This window comes from Maniola hyperantus, chromosome 9 (genome assembly GCF_902806685.2).
Source record: "Maniola hyperantus chromosome 9, iAphHyp1.2, whole genome shotgun sequence".
Lineage (NCBI taxonomy): Eukaryota > Metazoa > Arthropoda > Insecta > Lepidoptera > Nymphalidae > Maniola > Maniola hyperantus.
This window is the reverse complement of record NC_048544.1, coordinates 7659815-7675236: the sequence shown is the minus strand read 5'-3', so window position 1 is coordinate 7675236 and position 15422 is coordinate 7659815. Positions and strand designations below refer to the sequence as shown.

The following is a 15422-nucleotide window of genomic DNA, read 5'->3' as shown; positions in this document are numbered from 1 at the left end:
GTTTAAATCATAATAAGTAATAAATGTATAACAACACACATTCAAGGGCAAATAATAATTGCTGATGGTGACATTGAATTTTTTTATGACTAGAAATAAAAGTTTTCCAGATTTTTTTACAAAAATATTAAATGCATCATGATTCGTCGTGATTAGCTATACGGGGTGTCCCCCCGCCTAATACTCCGATTGCTATCTCAACCTGTCGCAAACTAAAGATGGGTTGAGTTGAGCCACCATTGTAAAACAACAACAACGCCAGCTAAAAAAGTCACTGCAATATTACCTAATACTGTATGTGTTTAGATTTGAATTTAGAAAGGCGTTAAAATATAAATAATAAAATATCGAACTGTGTATCGAATTTGACGTAAAAAAATTAAGGTTTCAAGAATCCGGGTGTTCTTTAAAAAATAACATTATAAAATATATAAATATATAAATGTTTCCGCCCGGGATCGAACCGGGGACCTTGTGCGTGTGAAGCACACGTGATAACCGCTACACTACGGAAACGTACCAGCTACTAACAAATTTTCATATTGAAGTCTACATCTCCCGAGGATGCTCAAGTATCAGAGAATGTATTAGGTACGCGAAAAGTCGAAATGGCAATCGGGGAGGGAATGCCTCGCACACCCGCAAACTCACAGCCCCCGTGCTATCCCGGTGCGGGTGAGTGCGGGTGACGTGCGGTGTGCGGGGTGTCTCCCCGCCTTATAACCCGATTGCCTTCTTGACCTGTCGCGGACTATAGGTACGTATAGTACGCGACAAGTCAAAATGACAATCGGGGAGGGAACGCCTCGCACACCCGCACGGCGCACAGCCCCCACGCTAACCCGGTTCGGGAATCGGGATAGCGCGGGTGACCTGCGGGTGTGCAGAGTGACCCCCCCGCCTCATTACCCCAATTGCGATCTCGACTTGACGCGGCCTATACGTTGCGTGTGTCTAGGGGTCCTAGTAGATTTGTGTGGTGTTGTTCATTGGAGGTGTGTATTGCTTGCTTTTCTGCTTCTTTAATAGCGGGAGGGCGAGTGGTGCATATCGCATTCCGAACGTTGTACCATACACAATTGTCTCTTTTTGAGGATTATAGCAAATTAAGCTGGTAGTTCCTGGTTTAGGTATTGTTCTAAAAGTACAAGCTGGCACGCGCCCGGCTTTTGTGCGCCAATTCACAAACGCTAATCCAATTAAAAACGAAAGTGACGAGCCGTGGGAAGCGGGGCGCTCGACTGGGATGCTCGTGCTCGACCACTGATGCATCGTGGCGTAACATTTAACTGTATTGTGACTCATACCGAAGGGTCATCTCATACAATCTCCAATACCGGTATGTTAGGTATATTGAACTATCATAATAAATTAATAATACATAGATCAATAGTTGTATACCTACTTTAGGACTTACCTATCGTAGGACGGTTCTTATATTATGTGAACCATTACGCGACAGGTTGAGATGGTGCGGTGCGGGCGAGTGTGCGGGGCGTCCCCCCCGCCTCATACCCCGATTGCCATCTCAACCTATAGCGGACTATAGGTACGTATTTTCGACATGGAATAGACAGTTATTTACCTACCTACTTATTTTATTCAAAGAAAGCTTTTAGGTATTTGATATAGGTAAATAGGCTTTTGAAAATACAAATGATCATTTTCCATGCCTACAGTACCTATCTCTCATTAAATAAAAAAAAATTAGATCATTATAGATATTAGATACCTACATCAGAATAAATTTTTTTTTTTAGATTTGCCTATGATAACATACACCTATACATACCGTACGTTATGCTCTAGTTTACAGGAATCTTTTGATTCATTGCGATTATTTTGGAACATTTCCTTCATTTAAATCAATTCAATGCCTTCGTTGGGCAACTATGAAACTATGAAGGGTTACTAGTACCTACCTAGTGATTTTATATATTTAATCTGTTCTGCTGCAATCTGTTAAAAAATATTTCAGATTAAAAACGATTAGGTATATTACGATTACGTCTCAGGTTATGTTCTACTAAATTCCCGTATTATTAAGTAGATAATATTGTCAGTAACACCGAATACGCTTGATCAAATATTAAAACTTTTCAACTTGCCACGAAAGCTTACGAGTTTAATAGTCGATATATATTTATGTTCCTTCATTTCAATGTAACTCCTAAATTACTCAACATATTACATAACGGTTAAATCATAAATCCTCTGAAGAATAAAGCAGGAATTGGAAATTAAAACTGGTATTTGGTTACATACACATGATACATAAAGCTTAATTTTGATCTCGATAAATTATTAATACCTAAGTATACATACTTAACTTCCCAATCAATTCACAGTAGACCAGTCTCGATGACTGCTTTTGGTAATTATTATTACTCAGTTCACTTAACTAATGGTTTTAACATTTAGGTGAGATTAAAGTAAGTACTTACCTTTAATGTCAGGGCTAGCAAAATATTCCCAGTTAATCAATTAATCCCAGTCGAATTTCATGTATAAAATATGATGTAACAAGTATAATCTTATCTGCATCTGCACTCTGCACACTTTAAAGACTGCGCTTGTTACAATAAGGTGGTTGGGTGGTAAACATAACAGTCACATTTACCTAGGTTACCGTTTTAAATTCGTAATTTGTATATTTTTCTTGAATTGAATCGAATCACAAACGAGGGGCGCAGCTGAAGAGGCAGTGCGAAGGGCACATAATTCGAAAAATCAAATAGACTTTGGGGTGCCAAGGTGCTCGAATGCCGACCTTGCACCGGAAACCGCAGCGTTGAAAGACAGGGGGGGTCTTCCAACGCTCGGTTCCAACGGTCACTAGGTGGACGGACGACATCAAGCGAGTCGCAGGGAGCCGGTGAATTCAGGCGGCGCAAAGCCGTGGCATGTGAAAGTCCCTACAACTCATACAAGAGATATGCCCAACAGTGGACATCTATCGGTTGATGATGATGATGATATTTTTTCTCTCATTCAAAGTGAAAAGTTAGTAACAATCGTTCACTGTCTACAACTAGTTGTTGCCTAGGAGGCCTATTTTATAAAGTACTGTCTTATACTCGGGACTTCGTGTGCGTAAATCACAACTTTACCCCCTTAGTGGTTGAATTTTCAAAATTACTTTCGTAGCGGATGTCTACGTCATAATAGCTATCTGCATGCCAACATCCCAATTCGTCTAGTAGTTTGAGCTATGCGTTGATAGATCAATCTCGGTCAGCTTTTCCTGTACATATTTAGATATTCAAGTGGTTTTTTAAAATCAGAAAATTTTCTAAATTCCTGAAACTTTAGAGTCCTATACAAAAATTGTATGTAGTTGTATATAGGATTATAAGCTTTGTGTCTTTTTAAGCTACGCCTAAAGTTTTGTACTAACAATTAACACAGTAAATAGGTTTAGAATAGATGACGAGCAAAAATTAAAAAGCGGTGATAGCTTAGTAGTTAAAGACGTTGGCTTCCTATTCGGGAGGTCAGCTGTTCAATCCTGCCAGCGCACTTCTAATTTTTCGGAGATATGTGTGTTTTACGCAATAAGTAAACTTAAAAAATTACCTGCATGCGAGAGTTCTCAATAATGTTCTCAAAGGTTTGTGAAGTTTGCCAAATCGCACTTGGCCAGCGTGGTGGACTGATCTGAGAGGAGACCCGTGCTGAGTAGCGAGCCGGTGATGGGTTGATGATGATGATGATAAAAAATTACCTTTATCATTAAAATAGGTTACCGAAAGGTTATACCTTTACTTATAAGTATACCTAATAGGTTAGATATGCACGGTTAGTGCAAGTACGAGAACTTACCTGGATATATTAATCACTATTCCACCGATCTGGATTAGATATTGTACCGTCAGAAAAAGAGTAGGTATCTTGAACTTTTTGTATTAAAGAGCACGTCAAGTTAGTGTACTTATTTTAAACACTAGGTACTTGATACATAGGTAGATAGGATATAAATATTCATCCCGGGGGAATTAAGGGTCTTAAAGGTTCCAAAACTTGAATCTAGGCGGACGAAGTAACGAGGAAAACTAATAAGTAGTACAAAAACGTTTGTGTAATGAAAGTAGGGTTAAATTTTTTTGCAGACCGTACTGATATAGGTGCGTCCACATATTATGTCCCATGTGACGCAACTCAGTGGAAAGTTGCTCTGCACTTATCAATGTATTAAAAACTTTACTATAAGCCTACTAACTTTACTACTAAACTGATATTTTTTATTCGCTTATGTTATAATAGTCCGTAATTGTAAAATAGTGCTTCTCTCCATACGTTGTAACTCGTATCGAAGCCGCAACGAAATGCACGAACTTTTTAAATGCGAATAATTCAATGATGAATATTTCGTTTTAGGGTTCCGTAGTAAACAAGGAACCCTTATAGTTTTGCCATGTCCGTCTGTCGGTCCGTCCGTCCTCGGTTAATCTCAGAGATTATTAGTGCTATAAATCTGTAATTTGGCATGGGTATCAATATAAATCACGCCGACAAAGCGGTGAAGTAAAATTGTGATAAATATATTTTTTTAGGGTAGCTCCCCTACATGTTAAGTGGGGATGATTTTTTCTCGTCTACCCCATAGTGTGAGGTATCGTTGAATAGGTATTTTAAAAATACTGTGGATTTGGCAACATCATTTTTGATTTCTAGATCCGTTTGTAAAATAGGATGTTTTAAAGTGCTAATTTTTATAAGAATCAAGTGTCCCCCCTTTATCAGCTAAATTGTAGTATATAGGAACGTGAAAAATTCACAGCAGTAGTATATATAATCAATTTTAAAGGAAAACTATGATGGCTAAGTAGGGTTCACAGGTTAAGGAGTTATATCTGTTTTTCGAGGTTAATTATTGTACGTAGATATTATGAGTTGCATATTAATGTATATTATAGTTTTATTGTATCTATTGTATTTGTGATTGATCGTAATTCTATTCGTTTCATTTAGTTTAGATTGATTTATTGTTATACTAGCTGACCCAGCAAATTTTTGACTACGGAACCCTACACTGCGCGTGGCCCGCCACGCACTTGGCCGGTTTATATATTTAGGTTTACACTAAACAAGTAAAATAACCTAATCTCTAAAACAAATTAAGATTACATTACTATTAACTGACTTGTAAGTATGTAGGGCAGCCATGGCAGTAAAATCCTCTTCCATTATATTTCATGTACCTACTTACCAGGTATCTCTGGCCAGCGTACTCCAAGTCTTACCCGCTTTCGGGAGGTCGTCTTCCCATCTTTTCAATGGTCTTCTGGGATTTTGCTTCCAATTCAAAAGATCTTCTCTTTTAACGAATAAAAAATATCTAAATGTATTCATTCATCAACTTTTTTTGGTCACTACTTTTGGTCCCGGAAAACCAGTAGTTCCCACGGGATTTTTAAAAACCTAAATCCACGCGGGTGAAGCCGCAGGCATCAGCTAGTAATTTAATAAGCGCGAGTTGGTGAATCGCTAAATGCCGACAGCTTGGCGCGCGTTGATGTCTTTTCCATAACATTACTTTGAGTTGGTATTGATTATTAATAAATTTTTAATGCAAATGAAAATACAAAAAACAAAAATACCAAACTTATTCTAGAACATAAAAATTACAAATCGAAAATATCATCTAAACCACCGCAACGAGGCAGGGTGCCCAGAACGCTGGCAGCGTTACCTCGTTATTGATTATTGAGTCGATAAATTATGTGCGATAGTTTATACCTACTGTGTAAATGAAAAACCTAACTTTGTAGCAGGTAAACAACTTCATTTGCCGTATCACCTTCTATTGAAGAAAGATAATTTTGGTATTCTAGGGTGTGTATGGACTTGCTTATAACCACTTTTTAGGACGTTTTATAGCTTACATGAGGATCGTTATGGCGAAGTCAATTCACTTATCAAAAGATAATGATTAGTTTTAGCACTCAAGAGGGAACCGATGAAACAACCATATATTATATATATAGACACCTTAAGTCACTACCCCCCCGTATAAGGGTAAAAGTGTAAATTAAATTTGCAAACTCAAGGAGCATGAAGAAAACTCAACAGGTTATCTATTATATGAATAGGTTTTTTTAGTTTGTAAGTTTTTATGTTGGGGGTAACCTCCAAAACTATTGATTTGATTCTGAAAATCCTGTTACTTACCTACTATAATATTATATGATAGGTTACATTATCCCCTAGTGCTAGGTATAGGCTATAAATTATATCACGCAGACGAAGTGAAGTAGCGGCTAAAAGCTAGTTTATACTAATACTATAATAATAATAAAATTGTTAGTTTGTGAGTTTGTATGTAGGGGGCAATCTGCGGAAGTAATGATCTGATTCTGAAGATATTTTTGGGTTGCCTGGAAGAGATCGCTGGGTAGTGATATGGACACCAAATTGTACTTGCCTATATACTTTTATATGCGTTGTTGTCTGTCTGTAGTGATATTATGGTGTACAATAAAAGTAGGTATATTCATTCATTCTTCCACTTCTACTATAAACTCAAGTATAAACCCTACTACCCTAACCCTATATAAATATAACCCTAGTGCTGCTATAAATTATATCACGCGCACGAAGTGGGCAAAGGCTAGTTAAATTTTAATTATGCCGCCGCTAAATAACCGCGCTAGCCATCATTATATCATACTCGTGTCTTAATCAAACCAAGCTAAATCTAGCAATCTTTCATTCAGCTCTGAAAAATAAGATTACATAAAGAAGTATTTACTATTTACCACCGGCACAGAGCCGCAGTCTGTGGCTACGGCGCGCGGGAATCGCACGCGAACCTTTTTTGGACGTTGCGTGTGAACTTGGAACTTTCAGTTTCATCGTTGATCCAAACTTTGAATTTTATTGCATGTGCCCGTGCCTGTGGTTTTATTCGATAAGGTATGTTTTTTTTAATATTTCAAAATTTCATCATCATCATCTCAACCCATCGCCGGCTCACTACTGAGCACAGATTTCCTCTCAGAACGAAAAGGGTTTGGGCTTGACCACGCTGACCAACGAAAATGTAGCTGTATAAAATGGTAGACTTCACACACTTTCGAGAAAATTATGTAAAACTCTTAGGTATGCAGGTTTCCTCACAATGTTTTCCTAAAAAAGGTATTTAATTGCGCACATAGCTCCGAAGTTTACAAATTTAGGATAAGTGAGTAGGTAGTAAAAATATTTATTTTTACGGAAGTAAAATTGTACGTAACTTTAAACTTTTTATAATCATCATCATGATCGACCCATTGCCGGCTCGCTATAGAGCACGGGTCTCCTCTCAGAGTGAGAAGGTTTTGGCCATAGTCATACCACGCTGGCCATGTGCGGATTGGTAGACTTCACACACCTTTGAGAACATTATGGAGAACTCTCAGGCATGCAGGTTTCCTCATGATGTTTTCCTTCACCGTTAAAGCAAGTAATATTTTAATTACTTAAAACGCACATAACTCCGAATAGTTAGAGGTGCTTGCCCGGGATCGAACCCTCGACCTCCGATTAGAAGGCGGACATCCTAACCACTAGGCTATCACAGCTTGTGTATTAAGTAAGTACTATGATGATACCAGTGGTAGATGCATCCGACTATTCGTAAGCACTTGTAAAAGTTTATACGAATAAAAAAGATTTTCATTTTCATTTTCATTTTCAATAATAAAATTAATCAGACTAGTTTAAACCTGACATGAAAAGTTCTAAGGGGATACCTTCATAAAACTAAAATAAAATTAAAAAATATATAGGTATTTCATGTAGATATCTTCCTATTCTATGCTGATCTTCCTAAGATTCCTCTACCACCGGTTCAGAAAGTAGTTACTACTGAGATGAGCTGGCAATTAATCTTAGCAGTGTTATTCTTTTTAAAATGCCACATGTTATAATAGCTAGATCAATGTAAAGAATCATCATACCTTACCTACTATCTCCTTAGTACTATTATACGTAGTAAGTATGTGCTTGTGGATTGTTGTAAAGCAAAGCTAATTAATTACTTTCTTGCAACTTACGAATTCATAATAATATATGCAACTCAAGTGATACAATTTTATTAGTAGTATATTTGCTTGTGGAATAGAATTTAGATTGTTGAAAAGCAAAGCTACTTAGTTACTTCTGTGCAGCTATTGAATTCATAATATATGCAACCCAAATGGTACAATTTTATTATTAAGTACATAAACATAGACAGAACCTCAGCACCGTAGTCGACTTACAAACTTTGTTGTCTCCTACTACTAGTACGTAATCCTTTTTTTCTAAGTACCAGTGACGTCCTTAAAAGCATTCTGGTCTCACTTAAATGTTATTTTCTAATACAAAGCTAACACTAAATAAGTGATCCAATTATTTTTGATGACATCAAAATCGATATCGCATAAGGTCTGAGGAAGAACGCTTTAACCTCGAGCCATAGCGCTCCTTTCAATTTTTCTGTCTTATTCACCTTTGTTCAAATCTACTAAAGCTAGTACGAACATAATGAAAATCTTCACTCAAAAATACTACTTAACTCAATACTTGAAGAACCAGAACAGCTTGAACCGATAGACCATTCGTAGAATACCATACTGTGTAGCTAGGTATTTACTAACTATCTAACATTATAGTAATTACAACTGTAACATCGACCATAATATTATAAATTATAATTGTTTTACTACCCTTGGGTTGAAAATTGCTGTCATAAGTCATTGAAAAATCTATTTATAAAATTCTGTCTGAAATTTTGATTTACTGGAAATTCTTGTTAATCGTCGACTATACCTAACATATTTTTATTTTATTTTAAAGAAGACATATCTTTTATTAAATTAGATATTAGGCTCCTGAAAATCGGATTTTCTTGGATATCAAATGTAAGATATTTTAATCTAAGAAAATCCGATTCCCACAAGAATTTTTGAAAAGGGAAACATCTATCGATGATCAACTACAAACCTTATAGTCACGAATCAAAATCACCCTGACCCCTGATCCTACGTTTGCGAACTCAGACAATAAAATTGTGCAATTATCATTAAGTATAACATCAAAAGCATTTGGGTTAATCTTTTATAACATCAGCGTCATCACCAAATAAAAGTAATAAGTAAGTACGTCTAAATCTTTGTGAAGAGTTCGCGGTCGCGAAACACACGCAGCAGGCGGGCCGCCAAAGCAACAGCTACAACTGGTGTAGGTATTCTTTTTTTCTTCTTCGATGCACCCAATGTGACAGAATCTTACTTACTACATACTTACTGATGTCACACGCATTTTATGGCCTCCGCAATAAAAATGTGTTACAACTTACATGCGATACGCTCGGGGCGTCAGGCTTCGAATGGCACACATCGACCATAAAATAGGTTTATCACCCTTGGGTTGAAAGTTGTTTGCACAATATAAAACTAAAAGGTTATAAAATTCTGAGTGTATTTGTATATTATGGCACACCTTTTCCCACGTACTTGTACATTTCTATTTCAATGTTTTTTGAAAACTCATCACTAAACGAGTAGGTATAGTGTACGAAATATATTCGTACACTGTATAGTGTACGAAATGTAGGGTAACCTCAGAGTAACTCAATAGCAGTTGTCTATCACTTATTATATTTCTTGGAAATAAAACTCTTGACCTTAATAATGTTGTTAGTTATGTTTCATTTGATTTCAAGTCTGTTTGCAATAATACTATACTTACCTAATTCACAAAAATCTCGGGGATTCCAACAGAGCCTAAATAACTAACATAATTACATTACTCTGCAGAGCTAGACTGACCCGGTTGCGCATGGGTGGGGTGGGGTGCTACCCATTAATACCTATTAATATGTGGTACGTTGTAGGTACATATTTTTAAACCATTCTCATTAAAAAATGCCAAATCGTGATGAAAGCCGTATTGAAATACATTGAGGAGTCGAAAGCTAATACACCGACTTACTATACTTAAATTGTGACTGAAGAAAATCAAGCTAATTTTAAGTAGACTTCAAAAAATTATTTATTGACAAACTGATGTCTTAATGATTTTTGCTCTAAAAGCACAAAATTTCTGTATTTGTAAAGGTTTGATTGATTTGTGGTGAGGTTAAAATCCTAAAGTAAAGATACATTTCCCACGCGCTCAATTACAAATCTAAAATAAAATCACTTGCCACATTGTCATTGCGACCGTAGTCAAAAAAACCATGGCGCACTGTAATTAATCCTAAACAGACATCAAAATAGGTGTTAACGATGGGAAAATTTGTAATTAATCATTTGCTACAAAAACAAGAGCATTGTGTAAAGCTTTGACTATCACGTTTTGGTATTTGGTTAGTTGAATCTCTAAACACTGTCTAGTGAGAAGTCTCCAACTTTGACAGTGACTTTGACAATTTGACAATTTACTTCTTTACCAGCAAGAACGTGCTGCAAGCTAAGAAACCTATGTAAGAAACTGATTCCAATTACACGTTACATAGTACGCTTAGAGTATTAGTGTTCTAGTAAGATGCTATAAAGAAACTAGGTATGGGTCTGATAAAACTACCATAGCTTATTCAAGGTTAGCCAGCTTTCATTTTAGACTACCTATAATATCTCTTACAGCCCAGGTCAGTTCGCAGTCAGAGGCTAAATTGTCATCAAAATCAAAGACCAAAAAACTATGTGGTACAAATGCATGAACAATTCTTTCTTTAACAGTTTGCTAAATGTCGGAGTCCAAGAGTGATATAAAGTCTATTTAAATCTATTTATCTAGAAACTATAAGTATTTTAACAAATCATTATAACGTAAATAGGGAGACATGTACTAGAACGCTAGACAGCAAACTAATTTTTCTAGTTACCTTGACAAATCTAATTTTAATTGAATCACGATTAATATTATAAGAAAAATGGGTCGGGACAATTTAGAACAGCGGAAGTTAATATTTGTTTTGAAGAAATCTTTGTTTGATAGAAAATGTGACATTGGTGCTAAATCGGTTGTCCATAATTTCTAAACTAAATTGGCAGATCTTGTACTAGGTACTTTAACAGCCGCACTCAGAGACGTTTAATCGTTACTTAAGGCATTCCTTAGTATAGATTTTAAAAAGTTCACTCGAGACAGATAGGTAGTTTAAAGATTCTAAAAATAATGCCAGAGAGAGACTGAAAGCTTCGTATACACCTGAAATAGCACTATTGAATTTCGTTACTTTAAATAAAAACCACTTTTTAGCCAATCCAAAATCAACGCTGTACCAATCCAGAACCACGCGTTCACTCTAGATTGAACTTATAATACTATACTTGTACTTATAATACTAGCGACCTCCCGCGGCAACACTGCCGTGGGGAATTTCGACAATCCCTGTATACATTAGAGGAAATCTCTGTTTGAAAAATTTAAGCTTTCTAGATTCAAACTAATTCAAAGGCGTTAGTGAGTCAGGAATTTTCTTTTTATTACATTTGGATAATAGATTTTTTTTGTCATATTCCTACGTAGCCTCACAGTTCCATAAATGAGATTTACCAAGGATGAAATCGATCTCTTGACTGACCTTTTTTTTCGCTGGTAAAAAATGCTATTATGCATCCCGCACAAGGGCGGGTGTGTGGGACTCAGTAGCAATTTTTTATCCGCCTTGACTGACTTACCTAAAACATTTTTCAGGACAAAAATTTTATTAAAGGTATTTCAAAATCTGTAAATTATTTAAGGAATTACCTAACTAAGTCATATTAATTCAAAATTAACATCATTGTTCAAAACTATGGAGGAAATCCGGTTCGCCAACAAAATTACAAATCAAAGTAGGTAAACTTGTAATTTGTTGTAGGTACCTACTTATTAGATAATGTAACTAATATTTTTCATATTTTTTTTGTTGATATACAGATACCATTCCGACGGGATTGAAACAGTACCTACTTATCACAAAATCTAACGAGATTCTGTCAATGGCTTTTCCTTTCAAACGCATTTTTGCAATATCTCCTACGGTTTTTCCCTTAGTTCGTATGTCTTACATCCTTAGCTCTTATTTTTATACAAGTAAAAGCGATAGTTGAATATAATTTATTAAGCCCACGCCGAATGTAGAGTTTTTGTCAACGTATCAGTACATCACGGTGCAACAATTTTCCCACACGTAATATTTACTCCATTCATTTATCCTCCCAAGGAAGTATCACCCTAGATGTAGCGGCGCTAAGATTTATATTGGCTTGCAAGTTTATCAAGAGTTTGATGTATATTTTTTCGCTTACGTTCGTGCACTACGGTTTACGAAATTCAAGCAAAAACCATGGGCATGTAGGTAATGCAGGTTCAGTCTAGGACGTAGCTACTTAGTATATTTCAAATATTTACTAATATTAAATATCATTTACGCAAATCCCGGCAAAAATCACGTCGATCTGGTGCTACACTGCGGTGTGATTGAAGAAGAAATTAACAAACAAACACACGACAAATAAAAACAATTATAATAGTTAATATTGTTAAAGATTTACTCAATACTTCCATTAATATATTATTTAATATTACCATCAAAAAAAATATTCGTGATTTCGAATATTTACAGTAAAATTCATCATCATCATCATCATCAACCGATAGACGTCTACTGCTGGATATGGGTCTCTTGTAGGGACTTCCACTCGCCACGTTCTTGCGCCGCGCCGCACTGTAAAATTAATATTAAAAAAATAATTTGTAACTCCACAAATGTTTTGATGAACGGATACCGAAATTATTGGCAAATAGTAATGTGGAATCAATACAATCGCAAAACTGTGAGTTTTCTCTGAAACTTTAGCATCGACTTGAGCTCTTGACAGTTCTATTACAAAAGATCTATTGTTTCTCTTATTTCAAAACTCAAACGTGTGTGTACGCCATTGTTGCTTGTGTAATTGATCCTAACTAACGCAGATGTCACACCTAGATTAGATACCTGAAATTTTCTTATGCGCTATGCACCAAACACGTCCTTTTGTACGTATTGTCCGCTGCTCATTTTTCAAGATTTTTGAAGATTACTTATAGCTTCAATACCTTTACCGACTTATAATGAGTCAAGTAATAGATATACTTTCCCATTTTAAATTTATTTTAATAGGTAAATGTTGTTCTTAACATTTACAATTGACTGTTGTGTGTCATGACAGGATTTTGGCCGAGTTGTTAAGAGTCTGTAAATTACATTCGAAAATATTAAAAATAGGTACAACGATTATTATTATTAATTGTTAAAATAGTTGTTCAACAATCATTCGCACTACCTCTTATAATATGTTCTATCAGGAAGTTTTATTGTTATAAAAATTTGATAACCGAATGCTCTTATTTCTATCTTTGACCTTGCTTTGTACCTAACTTAAATTTTTTTAATAAGGACATTCAGATTTTTTAATTTGAAAAATTCTTCTAAATGTAATCTCAATCCACGATAGACCCTTAATCTATTATTTCCTAGAAATTAGATGAATTACCGTTCAAAACTAGTAAATAAACTCATTATTAGTTCTCAAAATTACGCTGGCCGAAACAAATTGCAATAATCAAGATTGCTTACATTACATTCAAAACATGTTGACCCAAAATAAACGCATATATTACTGGAAAAATGTTTTAAATAAGCTTAAAGCCCTGGCCTCTTTTTTATGTTAAACCCGTGCATATTCTGATTGCTATACGAGTCATTTAGAATTTAAGAAAAACTGGGCATCAATCTAAGAACCTACTCACGTTCTACTAATATCTTACTACTATTATTTTATTATGAATGCTAAGTGTGTTCGTTTGTTTTTTAATCACACCGCTATGCAGTAATGGATCGACGTGATATTTTGCATGGATATAATTATTAAAGACCAGCTACCCGCTACCAGCTACTTTTTACTCCGGAAAGTTAAATAGTTCCCACGGGGTTTTAAAAGAAAGTTGGGAACGAAGTCGCGGATTATTATCTAGTACCTAATTACTTATTATAAAAATGATCAAGTGGAATTAGGTGCCAAAACTACTGGCTGAATTTACTGGCTGTACAGCCAGGCATTTTGGAACTAACTACTTTATGCGAGTTGGCCTCGCTAGTCACTAGCCGACTTCCATAAAGGAGGTGGTTCAGATATAAATTATGATCTAACAAAAAAGCTTTTGAAACATCAAAACTAAACATGCCAAAAGTACCTTGGGAGATTGCAACTCCTTGACATTACACGAACATCTACGTTCACTCGAACTTGGAGCTGTTAGGGTTGTCAATTATTAACCTATTTTTACCCGACTACATACATCAAATCCAAAAAGAAGACTCTGCTTTAGCGCTAAACTTTTGAAATTTTGCGCAGAGGTTCTATTTTTAAAATTCCCCCGGGAACGAAGCTGTGGGCGTCGTGATTTCACTTACTAAAATAGAGTTCAACGCGCTTCCAGCTCTACAGTTCTGATTAAAACTTTTAAAATTCAATAATCAAAAGGAACAACTTTAACGATAATGAAACACGTAGCTTTTTACAAATTTTAATGTTACAGACCCATGTCCATATGTGTAATGTTTGCCCACGTCCGCGTAAATTTAGGTTTCTTCAAGCTCGTAGCCATTTTTCGTAAAGTATAGGTAGGTAGGTAGCAAGTATATAGGTAGGTACAAAGCAACCGTGTTTCTCTTCCTACCAGGGAAAGTCCTTGACAAAAAATAATGAATGTCACACAGACCACGGTAGGTACAGTTAGCAAAACTTGTTCTTTTTAATTTTCTAATTTGCCCTCTAAAAGTAACCCCCATGTTCAAAATTCATTAATTTAAGTTACATATCCTTGTTTGGGTCACAGAAATTAAAATGTGTATCTACCAAGTTTCAACTAAATCGGTCAAGTAGGTTCGAAACAAATTCTGTCACCGCCAGGCGATCAGACAGACAGACACACGAGAGATCCTACTTATAAAGGTTCCGTTTTTCATTCGGATGTACGGAAGCCTAAAAAACTAATAACTTTTTTGGCTTGACCCGGGGTTCGAACTTAGAACTGATCTGCAGCCAAATAAACTAGCCATTTCAATCACGTCATCAAGTAATAAATGTGAAAATTACCAGTAGGTAGAACAAGTACAAGTACATTTATATTCTACAAGGACCGCAGTCCGCAGCTACGAATTACGCGAGTAATGGGCCTAAATTACCTTAATGAATGCGGTTGCAGCAAGTGAAAATTAATATTATTTAACTGTTAGCTCAACGGAAAGTATAATCTTTTCATAGATACATTATAATAAAGTCCGATGAAATTAAAAGTTAAAATAATATCAGAACATATTTATTTACTTTCCCCACATTTTATTATATCTACTTATTCAATTTTTGACAAAATCAAATTCAATATTCAAGGAGAAACCAAATTATTTTTGCCATTTTATTTTT

General features: G+C 35.6%; 1 protein-coding gene and 1 non-coding gene across 2 annotated transcripts in view; one reads left to right on the top strand and one right to left on the bottom strand.

Moving 5' to 3' along the window:
- Positions 1–443: 443 nt before the first annotated feature.
- TRNAV-CAC (transfer RNA valine (anticodon CAC)) lies at positions 444–516 on the bottom strand. The gene has a single exon. It is a non-coding gene; the product is annotated as a tRNA-Val (tRNA).
- A 6271-nt stretch (positions 517–6787) lies between these two features.
- Positions 6788–15422, top strand: part of Gld (Glucose dehydrogenase) — a 34558-nt gene continuing 25923 nt past the window's right edge. The window contains exon 1 of the mRNA XM_034972419.2: positions 6788–6915. The gene's annotated coding sequence lies outside the window, so the exon portion shown is untranslated. The remainder of the gene's footprint in view (positions 6916–15422) is intronic.